A 14916-nucleotide genomic window follows, 5' to 3' on the forward strand; every position below is an offset into this window, starting at 1 on the left:
CAGTTGTTATTCATGGGAAGAAAGAGTGTTATCCAGTTACATTTCCACATATGGCCCTGGGGTGATCTGCAATTCTGCATCATTAGTATTATGGTTGCCATGGTGAAAAAGCATATTACATTGGTGCAAAGCTGTCCCATCACTGCCATCTATAGGTGACTATTGGAAATAGCTCAGTGTGTAAACAAAGTTAAAGTTGACCTTGCAATTCTGCTCAACGGTTCTGCTTACACAGACAGCAATTGGTTCTCCTTCATCATGTCACATCCAAAATTAATCAAGACAGTCAAACAATTCTAGAGCCAGTAACTATTGTGGTTGATGTTTATCCATGTTTAATATCCTTCCTTCAGGTTTCCACCCCTGCCAGCGAACTCAAATAGCTCTTATCAAAATCACAAATGACATCTTACATGGGTGTGTCAAAGACAAACTCCCTGAGGTCACCCTCACTCCTTGTCTGCACTCGTTGGCAAGATTGACCACACGGTGTAGTTTGGAGGGAAATTAACACCACCACATGGAAGTTCCCTTTCAAACCACACACCATCCTGACTTGGAAAGAATGTACATGGGTCTGAAAGGGTTAATACTGATGACTGTCATAAGCACTCCCACTATGGTAATGTTGTGTAAACTTGTGGCCAGGAAAGCTTGAGATCTCAAAGGAGTTAGAGCTAATATTTGGTCCTCCTCATAATCTCAATAACCGTGTTTATCATTTCAGCATAAAGGTAAAGTCATTATAGGGCTGCTCTGTCATTAAAGAGAGATGACTGGTGGTGGTTTAACCTAAGGGTCCCCACACCTGGGTAAGGTGGAAGGTTAACAAGAAGAATCCTTCATGCTAACCTCAGCCAGTGTGGAACTTGAACTCACTCTGCATAGCAAACCAAGCTAACTAACTTCCCTACCCTGTAACTAGCTGTTAACATACAATCATCTACAGTTTATTAACTACAAGAGATTTTCTAGTTAGTCCAGAAAGTGAAACACACTAGAACAAACCAGCTACATAGTTTCCTACTCTTAAAATAGATGGTGGCCATAAACTTCATTATGAGCAGCCGTTCATGCAGCAGTGAGCTGGCTAGCCAATAAAACAGGAAGTGTATAACCATTCCTTCAGTATCTGGATCAGAAACTTAGATTTCTCTTCCTGACTGCAATGTGAGTGTACCTAGACCATGTGGACTGTCACACTTCAAAAAGCAGCTTACCAAACCATTTCAAGAGCAATTAGTGACGTTAATATCCCATGAACAAACCTAATTTTTAAGAATCCTTCTCTGAAATCTCTTCACCGCTGTCGTGTTGGATGGAACTGCTTTCACGTGGTACCATTCTTAATTATCTAACTGTAAACAGAGAATTACTTACACAGAGTTTACTAAAATGGGCTAAACCATCCTAGAGCCAGTAACTATTGTGGTTGAGGTTTATCCATGTTTAATATCCTCTCTTCAGGTTTCCACCACTGCCAGAGTACCCAAAAAGCTCTTATCAAAATCACAAATGACATCCTACATTTGTGTCAAAGACAAACTCCCTGAGGTCACCCTTGCTCCTTGTCTGCACTCGTTGACAACTAAGATGCACTAAAACAGAATTTACCTCTGGTGTCTTTCAGGGAGCAACCCTAGAACCCTTCCTATTTTTTAATCTATATGCTGCCCCCTGGTGACATCATACGAAAGTACAGTGTAAGTTTTCATATGTATGTTGATGTCTCAGATGAATGTAAAATATTCTGTGACACTCAGCAGAGGGAGGGAGGGAGGAGTGTGAAGGGTTGAGTTCTTTCTTGTGTATTACCCAATTTCTATCTAGTAATTTCCCAAATTACTACAGAAAATGCACCTCCAGGCTGTTAAATCTTTGCAATGCCCTGCGATAATGAATGCTACATAAATACAAGTCTGCGTTTCTTTTATATTATTATGAATACTGCAATTTTCGTGAATGTACTATGGGAAACCCAGAATGTTTGACTCTAAGTTTTAAAAAGCAGAACATCAGACCAGGATGAACAGGTTAAAATTATTTAATCAAATTTATTTGGAGAACTAATGATACACAGAAGCAGAAAGATGTTAAAGTCTAATAAACAGCAAAAACTCACATTTTGAAAGAATCATTACATACTGACTGTTACCTCTAAGTATTTTACAGGGTTCAAGAGGGAGAGCAGGGAAGGATAATCTAGAGAAGGGTCTCAAATTAGCCTTAATTTAAGTCAGTAAGGACCCCCAATTTGCAAATTACATAAACATAACAAGGCAAAAGTCAAGCAGTGCAAAGATCGATCTATATGGAAGGGGTGACTAAAGATGTTTAGATGGACGAGTTCTACAAGATAAGGGAAAAGGCAATGAAGGAACAATCACAATAATGGTGCAGAAAAAGTCAGCATTAAAATTTGATCTCATGTCAGAGGAACTCAAACTTACACTAGATAATAACTATTGCAGAAGAAATGTATGTACTTCTGGGCACTGGCTCTTGGGTCTTACTGAGGCCTTAAGCCATTCCATCTCACTAATTCTCCTCCTTTGCAACACTACCACTTTAGCCTAGTATAAGTCATCTTTCTAAAATGTCCTAATGTAGTTTGGTGTGAAAATTTGTCTGATTGTGCCCCTGTGGAATATTGTGAGATGCTTTCTTGCATCAGCAGTGCTACATAAATGCAAGTTGTTGTTGCCTGTTAACAACCCAGCATGTGCTACTATCTCCTCTACTTTTTGTCATTTACATCAATGATTTGGATGCGAGCATAAGACGTACAGTTAGTAAGTTTGCAGATTACACCAAAATTGGAGATGTAATGGACAGCGAAGAGGGTTACCTCAGATTACAACAGGATCTGGACCAGATAGGCCAATGGGCTGAGAAGTGGCAGATGGAGTTTAATTCAGATAAATGCGAGGTGCTGCATTTTGGGAAAGCAAATCTTAGCAGGATGTATACACTTAATGGTAAGGTTCTAGGGAGTGTTGCTGAACAAAGAGACCTTGGAGTGCAGGTTCATAGCTCCTTGAAAGTGGAGTCGCAGGTAGATAGGATAGTGAAGAAGGCATTTGGTATGCTTACCTTTATTGGTCAGAGTATTGAGTACAGGAGTTGGGAGGTCATGTTGCGGCTGCGCAGGACATTGGTGAGGCCACTGTTCAAACATCGCGTGCAAATCTGGTCTCCTTCCTATCGGAAAGATATTGTGAAACTTGAAAGGGTTCAGAAAAGATTTACAAGGATGTTGCCAGAGTTGGAGAATTTGAGCTACAGGGAGAGGCTGAACAGGCTGGGGCTGTTTTCCCTGGAGCGTCAGAGGCTGAGGGGGTGAACTTATAGAGGTTTACAAAATTATGAGGGGCATGGATAGGTTAAAAGTCTGTTCCCTGGGATCGAGGAGTCCTGAACTAGAGGGCATAGATTTAGGGTGAGAGGGGAAAGATATAAAAAAGATCTAAGGGGCAACTTTTTCACGCAGAGGGTGGTACGTGTATGGAATGAGCTGCCAGAGGATGTGGTGGAGGCTGGTACAATTGCAACATTTAAGAGGCATTTGAATGGGTATATGACTAGGAAGGGTTTGGACAGATATGGGCCGGGTGCTGGCAGGTGGGATTAGATTGGGTTGGGATATCTGGTCGGCATGGACGGGTTGGACCGAAGGGTCTGTTTCCATGCTGTACATCTCTATGACTCTATGAGAAACCCGGAAAGCCATGATCGATGATGTGAAGGACACCAAATTTGATAAATGCTATGGTTGAGGAGTTTCCCTGTTCCTGGTGTATTGTTGGATACATGTTTGGAAAAACGCAGTGGTGTTGCGCTCTGGTTTGAGGAGAATGATGTAACATTTTGGTAAGAAATATCCGACAGTGATGGAATAGGTATTCAGAAGAACGACAGCTGCTTCGATACGAGATATAAAATTGTTCGGACTGGAGAAAATCACCAAAAACAGGAAGATCCAGGAAATCAAGACCACTGCCATGCTGAAGGTGATATATTTAGCCTCATTGTAGTTTTTGGGAAGATCCTTACTCAGGTAGGAAAACATAAAGCAAAGCAAACAGAGAAAAACAGGTCCACAAACAGACAGGAGTGAATAAAGAAGATTTGTGGGACCACACATCAGAATGCTTTCAGTTTTGGAAATATCATTGATCCTCTCAAAAATTGGAATCTTAGAGAATATCCATGAGAAGGATGATATGATCTCAATAACAGTCATTGTAAATATAAAGATGTACTGCCCATTGTATTTAACCCAATAATTATAAGCTTTTGGCAACTTGCTAGCCATTTTGAAGATGAGCACAAGCTGAAAAGATCTCACGAGTAGACATGCCAGGCAAGTTGTGTAGCCCACTGTAAATAACAGCTTCCGAGTGATACAAATCCCAGGACCAGGTTCCCCAATGAAGGAATACACACTGCTGCAGCTGACGAATAATGCCAATAAAAGGACAAAGCACAATTTCCCTCCTGCAGCCTTGACAATGGGGGTGTCAAAATAAATGACAAAGGTGGCACCAATCAATACTTTCAGTATCAGTCCAAATCCTGTTACCAAAGCTATCACAATAGAAATATTCTCATTCCATCTCAGGTATACCGTATATCTATTATGGCAAATCGTGCTCTTTGAGGGTGACCACTGGTTTAAGTCGCAAGGTATACACTCTGTAAAAGAAGATAAAAGAACTTTCACGAGCAAGAAGTTGGCTTGATTTTTTCCATTGCCTAAGTAACAATACATCATAATTCCTTTAACATAGCAAAACACATCGAAGTTGCTTTACACCAAACAGGAATTGAGAGGAGAGCTATAGAGGTTATCATAATTTGGGTTAAAGATGATTTTTAAGGAGAAATTAGAAAGCAGAGAACTGAGAATTACATTGTGTTGGAGGTGGAGTTAGGATATGAGAATTCTAGTGGCAAAGACCATACAGCCTCTGCCAGTAAAGTGGAATGGAAAGTTTGAGAGAAATCATCGGATTCTGGATTCAGAACAACCAGAGTGTTGTGGGGTGCGGTGGAATGCTGGAGAAGGTCACAGAGGTAGAGTGAGACAAGGTCGTGGACTGGCTCTGAAACCTGTATGTTAGTGATGAGGAGTCAGGTCTGAAGTGGGTGGTAGTACCTGGATACACATAAGTTTTGGATGTGCTGGAATCTACAGAGGGGGAGGTTAGGAAGTCAGTAAGAAATGTGTTGGAGAAATCAAGTCTGGAGGTGGGTTAAATTATGTGTTTCCATTTTAATGAAGTTCCCTGATGTTTTATTAGGTATTAAATACTGCAAGCATCGAACAGAGGCCAAAAGCTGAAGAAAATTTGATGAATGCTTGAAAGAAGATACAGAAGAGGGCAAATGAATGCAGACACTGTGGATCGGTCTGTTTAAAGAGCTCATTTTAATGCAAGTGTGATGGGCTGAATGGCCTCTTTCTGTGATGACATTTCTAGGTCTCTGCAATCTTTTGAGTTGGATCAAAATTCCTGACAAGTTGTGTAAACTTGTCAATAAATCTGTCCAGGAAAGTCCTTTGTTTCTGCTGCATTCCAGAAGGGATTGGCTAAGACTGGGACTTTGTCCATGAGACAAATTGGAAAGAGGATTATACGTTATTAACAGAGGGAAGCATGCTCCTAACATTGCTTATCCCCACAACCCCTTCTCCCACCCCTGCCTTCCATTCTTTTCTCTGGCCCCTTTCTGACAGAAACCATCTTGGCAGGGACTGCTTTATACAAACCACTTTCATTCTGGAATGTTCCCTCAACGCAATCCTTGCATATGAAGCAACATGTTTGGAAACCAACGGTAACTTTTATCTGGCCAGGTTCACATTCCACGGAACAGTTTGAAGTAGGAATCTGTTTGGAACAAGACAATAGTGATTGCAAATTTTAAAAACAATCAGTTTTATATGTTAACTCTTTGAAGAGATATCAATTTTCCCAATGGTTCAGATGGCTTTAATCTCTTAAAAATCAAGTAATCTCTGTGTTTAGGCCAATGGCTGCTTGACAAGATCCTTGAGGGCCAAAGATGTCTCACATCACCCCAGTAAGGGTCAGCATCTTCAGGAGGTGAGAAAGAAATTAAGAAAGGAAGTATTATTTTGAAAGATGAAACAGGTCTCAATATTGAGTGAGAACTCAGCTAGATTACCTTGCCTTCTTGTGAATTCCATTTGATCAAGGAGCCATCAATTTGAAGCCGTCCAGGTTTGGACTTGTATGATCCAATCACTGTGAAGGAAACGACCTCATTTTTCCAATCCCAGTAAATGATGTCATATCCTGTTGGAGGGTTTCCATTCTCATCAAAAGAAATTGGCACTCCGTTAAGGGAAAAATTGATTCTCTTCAGAGTTTCAAGAAGCTGGAAGAGAAGACAAGGATAGGGTCAGCTGAAAGGCTTTAGGCAGCTTGGCTATTCATATAAAAATTAGACAGTTAATAACACATCAAATTGTCATGTAGCTTGTGAGCTCCTTTCAGAATGCCATACTCCATCCGTGGTCTGTATAAGACCAGAGAATGTCTCAAATAATCTCAAAGTAAAAAAAATCACACAACACCAGGTTATAGTCCAACAGGTTTAATTGGAAGCACTAGCTTTCAAAGCACTGCTCCTTCATCAGACAACCACCACTCCGAAAGCTAGTGCTTCCAATGAAACCTGTTGGACTATAACCTGGTGTTGTGTGATTTTTAACTTTGTACACCCCAGTCCAACACTGGCATCTCCAAATCATCTCAACTAATCTCAGTATTCTGGGGCTTCTTAAAAAGAAACATACTCACAGGCTGCAAGAACCAATCCAAACTCATTAGTTATTGTTCTTACATATTCAGCCGAGTGGTTTGCTAAGATATTTCAAAGGGGAGTTGGGAGTGCAGTGGTTTTAGGGTCACATGTTGACTAAACCAGGAGAGTTTCTTTCACTAAATATTGAACTAAATGGATACTTGCAAGAATCTGGCAAGTTCGTGGCTCCTATCGCTAACTCCAACTTTTAATTCTAGAACTTCCTTTCATTGACTGAATTTAAATTTCCCTAGCATGCTCTCAACACAGATATCTGCAGATCATTAGTCTAGCTCTCTGGATTATCCATCCAGGAGCACAACTATTTTAATATTGTGCAAGAATAGGGCAATCCAAAAAAAAAACTAGGAGTTAGCCAGTTTTGAGAAGATTTTTAGCTCAGGTTGAGCTTCTGGGTGTAAGTTTGCTCGCTGAGCTGGAAGGTTCACTTTCAGATGTTACGTCACCATACTAGGTAACATCATCAATGAGCCTCTGGTGAAGCACCGTGTTGTGTCCCACTTTCTATTTATGTGTTTATGTTTCCTTAGGCTGGTGCCGCCATTTTCTGTGTTGGTGATGTAATTTCTTGTTCTTTTTCTCAGAGGGTGGTAGGTGGGGTTCAAATTGATATGTTTACTGACAGAGCTTTGGTTGTAATTCCATGCTTTTAGGAATTCTCATGCATGTTGTTGTTTGGCTTGTACTAGAATGGATGTATTATCCTAATCAAAGTGGTGTCCTTCCTCGTCTGTACAAAAGAATACTAGTGATAGTGGGTCATGTCTTTTTGTGGCTACTTGCTGTTCATGTATCCTGGTAGGTAGTTTTCTACCTGTTTATCCAATGTAGTGTCTGTTACAGTTTTTGCAAGATATTTTGTAAATGACGTTTGTTTTGCTTGTTGTCTGTATAGGGTCTTTCAAGTTCATTAGCTGCTGTTTTAGTGTGTTGGTGGGTTTGTGGGCTACCATGATGCCAAGAGGTCTGAGTAGTCTGGCAGTCATTTCTGAGATGTCTTTGATGTAGGAAAGTGTGGCTTGGGTTTCTGGGCGCGTTTTGTCTGCTTGTTTCGATTTGTGGTTGAGAAATTGGCACTGTGGTCATTGGGTACCAGTTCTTTTTGAATATGCTGTATGGATGATTTTCCTTTGCTCTTCATAGTTCCTCTGTGCTGCAGTGTGTGGTGGCTCATTGAAATAATGCTCTAACGCAGCTGTGTTTGTGTTGGAGTTTCCATTCCAAATTGCTATTGATTGGGCTGCAGTCAAAAGCACAAGTTGAGTGGTGGGTCTGGATTCTTTTATTCAGACCTTCATGAAAGTGGACAGCTTTGGCATTTGTTGCTCATCCCTAATTGCTCCTGAACAGATGATGGTGACTGCACATTCCGTGTGGTGAAAAAACACTCATTGTGCTGTTAGTGTTCCAGAATTCTGAGCCAGTGACAATGAAGGAATGCTGATAAAGTTCCAATGATTGGTCACATGTGCAATTTTCATGGAGTGCAAGTTGCAGATCATGGAATTTCCACATCTTTCCATTCCTTGCCCTTCTAGGTGGTAGAGGTTGAGTGTCTAAAAGGAGCCATTCAAGGAGACTTGGTCAGTTGCTGCAGTTCACCTTGATACCTCCACTATCGATTGTAGAGAGCATGAATGATTACAGTGCTGACGATGTGCTGATCAAATGGGCTGCATTGTCCTGGATATTGTTGTGTGTCTTGAGTGTTGTTGGACCCCAATGCATCCAGTCAAGCACAGAGTAATTCCTCACACTCTTGATGTGCACCTTGTAGTTGGTGGAAAGGTTAGGAGTTGTGCTATTCACCACAGGATTTGCAGTGATTATTTGACCCACTCTTGTAGCCACAGTACTTACGTGGTAAAAACAATGATTGCAGATGCTGGAAACCAGATTCAGGATTAGTGGTGCTGGAAGAGCACAGCAGTTCAGGCAGCATCCGAGGAGCAGTAAAATTGACATTTCGGGCAAAAGCCCTTCATCAGGCACAAATGATGTCGGGAAGAAGAGGAGGAACATACTACAGCGGGACTTCGGAGAACTAGGAAGAAGGCTGAAAAGCAGGACGTCCAAGGTGGTTATCTCCGGTTTGCTTCCAGTTCCTCGGGCAGGTATGGCCAGAAACAGGGAGATAATGGACTTGAATGTGTGGTTGGGGAACTGGTGCAGGAAGCAAGGATTTAAGTTCTTGGATCACTGGGGTATATTTTGTGGTAAGCATAAATTCTACAAGAGAGACGGTTTGCACCTTAATAGGTAAGGGACCAGCATTCTGGCAAGCAGGTTTTCTACTGCAACACAGCTACATTTAAACTAAGTAGTGGAGGGGAGGGGACAAACTGGATGTTTAAAAAGGAAATTGAAGGAAAAGTTAGAACAAGAGAAGTCAAGAAAGACAACTGTATCAATGAGGCAGAAAACTCGGAAAGGGATCATGCTGTAAGGTTGAGTGAAATAGGGGTTGATGGGAAGGGTAAGAGCAGTAACAAATTAAAAATACGATACATGAATGCATGAAGCATTAGACATAAGATGGATGAGCTTGAGGCTCTTTTGGAAATTGGCAGATACGATATTGTGGGGATAACTGAGATGTGGCTTCAAGTGGACAGGGCCTGGGAATGAATATTCAAGGCTACACGTGCTATCGTAAGGACAGACTGACGGGCAGAGGGGGTGGGGTGGCCTTATTGGTAAGGGAGGATATTCAGTCCCTTGCGCGGGGGGACCTAGAGTCAGGGGATGTAGAGTCAGTGTGGATAGAGCTGCGAAATACTTAGGGTAAAAAGACCCTCTTGGGAGTCATCTACAGGCCCCCAAACAGTAGTCTGGATGTCGGATGTAAGTTGAATCAGGAGCTGAAATTGGCCTGTCGCAAAGATGTTACTACAGTTGTTATGGGGGATTTTAACATGCAGGTAGACTGGGAGAATCAGGATGGTATTGGACCTCAAGAAAGAGACTTTGTGGAGTGCCTCAGAGATGGGTTCTTAGAGCAGCTGGTGCTGGAGCCGACGAGGGAGAAGACAATTCTGGATCTGGTATTGTGTAACGAACCAGAAGTGGTCAGAGACCTTGAAGTGAAGGAGCCATTGGGAAGTAGTGACCATAATACATTAAGCTTCAATCTGCAATTTGAGAGGGAGAGGGTGCAGTCAGAAGTGACAGTACTTCTGTTGAATAAAGGGAACTATGGAGCTATGAGGGAGGAGCTGGCCTAAGTTCAATGGTGCAATACCTTAGCAGGGATGACTGTGGAGGAACAATGGCGGATATTTCTGTGTATAATGCAGAAATTGCAGGATCAGTTCATTCCAAAAAGGAAGATCCCGGGAAGAGGCATGGGTGGCCGTGGCTGATGAAGCAAGTTAAGAAACATATAAAGTTAAAAGAGAAAAAGTATAACATAGCAAAGATAAGTGGGAAAACTGAGGACTGGGAAGCTTTTAAAGAGCAACAGAGGATTACTAAGAAGGAAATACGCAGAGGAAAAATGAGGTATGAAGGTAAACTGGCCAATAATATAAAGGAGGATAGTAAAAGCTTTTTTAGGTATGTGCAAGGCAAAAAAATGGTTAGGACTAAAATTGGGCCCTTGAAGACAGAAACAGGGGAATATATTACGGGGAACAAAGAAATGGCAGAAGAATTAAATGGGTATTTCAGATCTGTGTTCACTGGGGAAGACACAAGCAATCTCCCTGGCTGAAGGACCTGAACTTAAGGGAATTTATATTTGCCAGGCTTTGGTGTTGGAGAGACTGTTAGGTCTGAAAGTTGATAAGTCTCCGGGGCCTGATGGTCTACATCCTAGGGTACTGAAGGAGGTGGCTCGGGAAATCGTGGATGCGTTGGTGATTATTTTCCAGTGTTCGATAGATTCGGGGTCGGTTCCTGAGGATTGGAGGGTGGCTAATGTTATACCACTTTTTAAGAAAGGTGGGAGAGAGAAAGCAGGAAATTATAGACCAGTTAGTCTGACCTCAGTGGTGGGAAAGATGCTGGAGTCTATTATAAAGGATGAAATTACGGCACATCTGGATAGTAGTAACAGGATAGGACAGAGTCAGCATGGATTTATGAAGGGGAAATCATGCTTGACTGATCTTCTTGAATTTTCTGAGGATGTAACTCTGAAGGTGGATGAGGGAGATCCAGTAGATGTAGTGTACCTGGACTTCCAGAAAGCTTTTGATAAAGTCCCACATAGGAGGTTAGTGAGCAAAATTAGGGTGCATGGTATTGGGGGCAAAGTACTAGATTGGATTGAAAATTGGTTGGCTGATAGGAAACAAAGGGTAGTGATAAACGGCTCCATTTCGGAATGGCAGGCAGTGACCAGTGGGGTACCGCAGGGATCCGTGCTGGGACCGCAGCTTTTTACAATATATGTTAATGATATAGAAGATGGTATCAGCAATAACATTAGCAAATTTGCTGATGATACAAAGCTGGGTGGCAGGGTGAAATGTGATGAGGATGTTAGGAGATTATAGGGTAACCTGGACAAATTAGGTGAGTGGGCAGATGCATGGCAGATGCAGTTTAATGTGGATAAATGTATGGTTATCCACTTTGGTGGCAAGAACAGAAAGGCAGATTACTACCTCAATGGAATCAATTTAGGTAACGGGGCAGTACAGAGAGATCTGGGTTTTCTTGTACACCAGTCAATGAAGGCAAGCATGCAGGTACAGCAGGTAGCGAAGAAGGCTAATAGCATGCTGGCCTTCATAACAAGAGGAATTGAGTATAGAAGCAAAGAGGTTCTTCTGCAGCTGTATAGGGCCCTGGTGAGACCACACCTGGAGTACTGTGTGCAGTTCTGGTCTCCAAATTTGAGGAAAGACATTCTGGCTATTGAGGGAGTGCAGCGTAGGTTCACGAGGTCAATTCCTGGAATGGCGGTATTACCTTACACAGAAAGACTGAAGCGACTGGGCTTGTATACCCTTGAGTTTAGAAGACTGAGAGGGGATCTGATTGAGACATATAAGATTATGAAAGGATTGGACACTCTGGCAGCAGGAAACATGTTTCCGCTGATGGGTGAGTGCCGAACCAGAGGACACAGCTTAAAAATACGGGGTAGACCATTTAGGACAGAGATGAGGAGAAACTTCTTCACCTAGAGAGTGGTGGCTGTGTGGAATGCTCTGCCCCAGAGGGCAGTGGAGGCCCAGTCTCTGGATTCATTTAAGAAAGAGTTGGATAGAGCTCTCAAAGATAGTGGAATCAAGGGATATGGAGATAAGGCAGGAAGAGGAAGAGGTGCAGGCTCGAAGGGCAGAATGGCCTACTCCTGCACCTATTGTCTATTGTCTATTGTCTATTGGCTTTTGCCTGAAACGTCGATTTTACTGCTCCTCGGATGCTGCCTGAACTGCTGTGCTCTTCCAGCACCACTAATCCAGAATACTTATGTGGCTTGTCCAGTGAAATTTCTAGTTAATAATAACCCCCGGGACATTTGTGGTGGTGGATTCAACAGTGGCAAGGCTGTTAAATATCAAAAATAGATACTTAGATTCTCTCTTGTTGGAAGGCACTTGCAGCTGCTGCCATTGTTCTTCCTCTTGGCAGAAGCCACAGGTTTTGAAGCTGCTTTCACGGGAGATGTGATGAATTATTGCAGTGTAGCTTATAGATGGTACACACTACTGCCACTGTAAATCAGTAGTGGAGGGAGTGAATGTTGGAGGTTGTGGGTATGGTCCAATCAAGTGGGCTTCTTTATCCTGGATGGCATTGAGCTTCTTGAGTGTTGTTGGAGCTGCATCTACCCAGGCAAGAGGGGCGTCAGGAAGTGGATTACTTGCTGCAGAATTCCTAGCCTCTGACTTGTTGCTTCAGTCATGATATTTATGGTGAATCGAGTTCAGCTTCTGGTCAAGGTAACCCTGATGTTGGGGATTTAGTGATGGAAACACCTTTGAATGTCAAAGGGTGATAGTTAGATCCCTCTTGTTGGTGATGGTCATGTTCTGGCATTTGGATGGTGCAGAACGATGTCTTGATTAAGATGCCAGATGGTGGAATTCTAGCCCAGTGTAGATGTTTCCAAGACAAGGCTTTCAGGATGAGAAGAGGATCAGGATCTGATTCAATCATCATTCCTGCATTAGAACATAGAACAATACAGCACAGAACAGGCCCTTCGGCCTACTATGTTGTGCCGAACATTTGTCCTAGCTTAAGCACCCATCCATGTACCTATCCAATTGCCACTTAAAGTTCGCCAATGATTCTGACTCTGCCACTCCCACAGGCATGCCCCCACCACTCTCTGGGTAAAGAACCTACCCCTGACATCTCCTCTATACCTTCCACCCTTCACCTTAAATTTATGTCCCCTTGTAACACTCTGTTGTACCCGGGGAAAAAGTTTCTGATTGTCTACTCTATCTATTCCCTTGATCATCTTATACACCTCTATCAAGTCACCCCTCATCCTTCTCCGTTCCAATGAGAAAAGGCCTAGCACGTACAACCTATTCTCCATTCCAGGCAACATCCTGGTAAATCTTCTCTGCACCCTCTCCAAAGCTTCCACATCTTTCCTAAAGTAAGGCGACCAGAACTGCATACAGCACTCCAAATGTAGCCTAACCAAAGTCCTGTACAGCTGTAACATCACTTCACGACTCTTGAATTCAATCCCTCTGCTAATGAACGCTAATACACCATAGGCCTTCTTACAAGCTCTATCCACCTGAGTGGCAACTTTCAAAGATCTATGAACATAGACCCCAAGATCCCTCTGCTCCTCCACCTTACTAAGAACCCTACCGTTAACCCTGTATTCCGCATTCTTATTTGTCCTTCCAAAATGGACAACCTCACACTTGGCAGGGTTGAACTCCATCTGCCACTCCTCAGCCCAGCTCTGCATCATATCTAAGTCCCTTTGCAGCCGACAACAGCCCTCCTCACTATCCACAACTCCACCAATCTTCGTATCATCTGCAAATTTACTGACCCACCCTTCGACTCCCTCTTCCAAGTCATTAATAAAAATTACAAACAGCAGAGGACCCAGAACTGATCCCTGCGGAACTCCACTTGTTAATGGGCTCCAGGCTGAATATTTACCATCTACCACCACTCTCTGACTTCGACCAGTTAGCCAGTTTTCTATCCAACTGGCCAAATTTCCCTCTATCCCATGCCTCCTGACTTTCCGCGTAAGCCTACCATGGGGAACCTTATCAAATGCCTTACTAAAATCCATGTATACTACATCCACTGCTCTACCCTCATCCACGTGCTTGGTCACCTCCTCAAAGAATTCAATAAGACTTCTAAGGCAAGACCTACCCTTCACAAATCCGTGCTGGCTGTCTCTAATCAAGCAGTGTCTTTCCAGATACTCATAAATTCTATCCCTCAGTATCCTTTCCATTACTTTGCCTACCACCGAAGTAAGACTAACTGGCCTGTAATTCCCGGGGTTATCCCTATTCCCATTTTTGAACAGGGGCACAACATTCGCCACTCTCCAGTCCCCTGGTACCACCCCTGTTGACAGTGAAGACGAAAAGATCATTGCCAACGGCTCTGCAATTTCCTCTCTTGCTTCCCATATAATCCTAGCATATATCCCGTCAGGCCCGGGGGACTTGTCTATCCTCAAGTTATTCAAAATGTCCAACACATCTTTCTTCCTAACAAGTATCTCCTCTAGCTTACCAGTCCATTTCACACTCTCCTCTTCAACAATACGGTCCCTCTCGTTTGTAAATACTGAAGAAAAGTACTCATTCAAGACCTCACTTATCTCTTCCGACTCAATACACAGTCTCCCACTACTGTCCTTGATCGGACCTACCCTCGTTCTCGTCATTCTCATATTTCTCACATACGCATAAAATGCCTTGGGGTTATCTTTGATCCTATCCGCCAACGATCTTTCATGCCCTCTCTTAGCTCTCCTAATCCCTTTCTTCAGCTCCCTTCTGGCAATCCTGTATCCTTCCAATGCTCTGTCTGAACCTTGTTTCCTCAACCTTATGTAAGCCCCCTTCTTCCTCTTTACAAGACATTCAACCTCCCTCGTCA

The 14916-nt window shown here is 42.8% G+C and overlaps 1 long non-coding RNA gene across 1 annotated transcript; it reads right to left on the reverse strand.

Moving 5' to 3' along the window:
• Positions 1 to 4448: 4448 nt before the first annotated feature.
• Positions 4449 to 6299, reverse strand: LOC148142159 (uncharacterized). The gene is made up of 3 exons (XR_015752208.1): positions 6193 to 6299; positions 5774 to 5894; positions 4449 to 4695 (listed from the first exon to the last, which is right to left on the reverse strand). It is a non-coding gene; the product is annotated as an uncharacterized LOC148142159 (long non-coding RNA).
• Between the last annotated feature and the right edge of the window lie 8617 nt (positions 6300 to 14916).

The sequence above is a fragment of the Chiloscyllium plagiosum genome, unplaced genomic scaffold (genome assembly GCF_037043375.1).
Source record: "Chiloscyllium plagiosum isolate Xiang-an unplaced genomic scaffold, Cpla_swu_hap1 HiC_scaffold_30, whole genome shotgun sequence".
NCBI classification, from domain to species: domain Eukaryota; kingdom Metazoa; phylum Chordata; class Chondrichthyes; order Orectolobiformes; family Hemiscylliidae; genus Chiloscyllium; species Chiloscyllium plagiosum.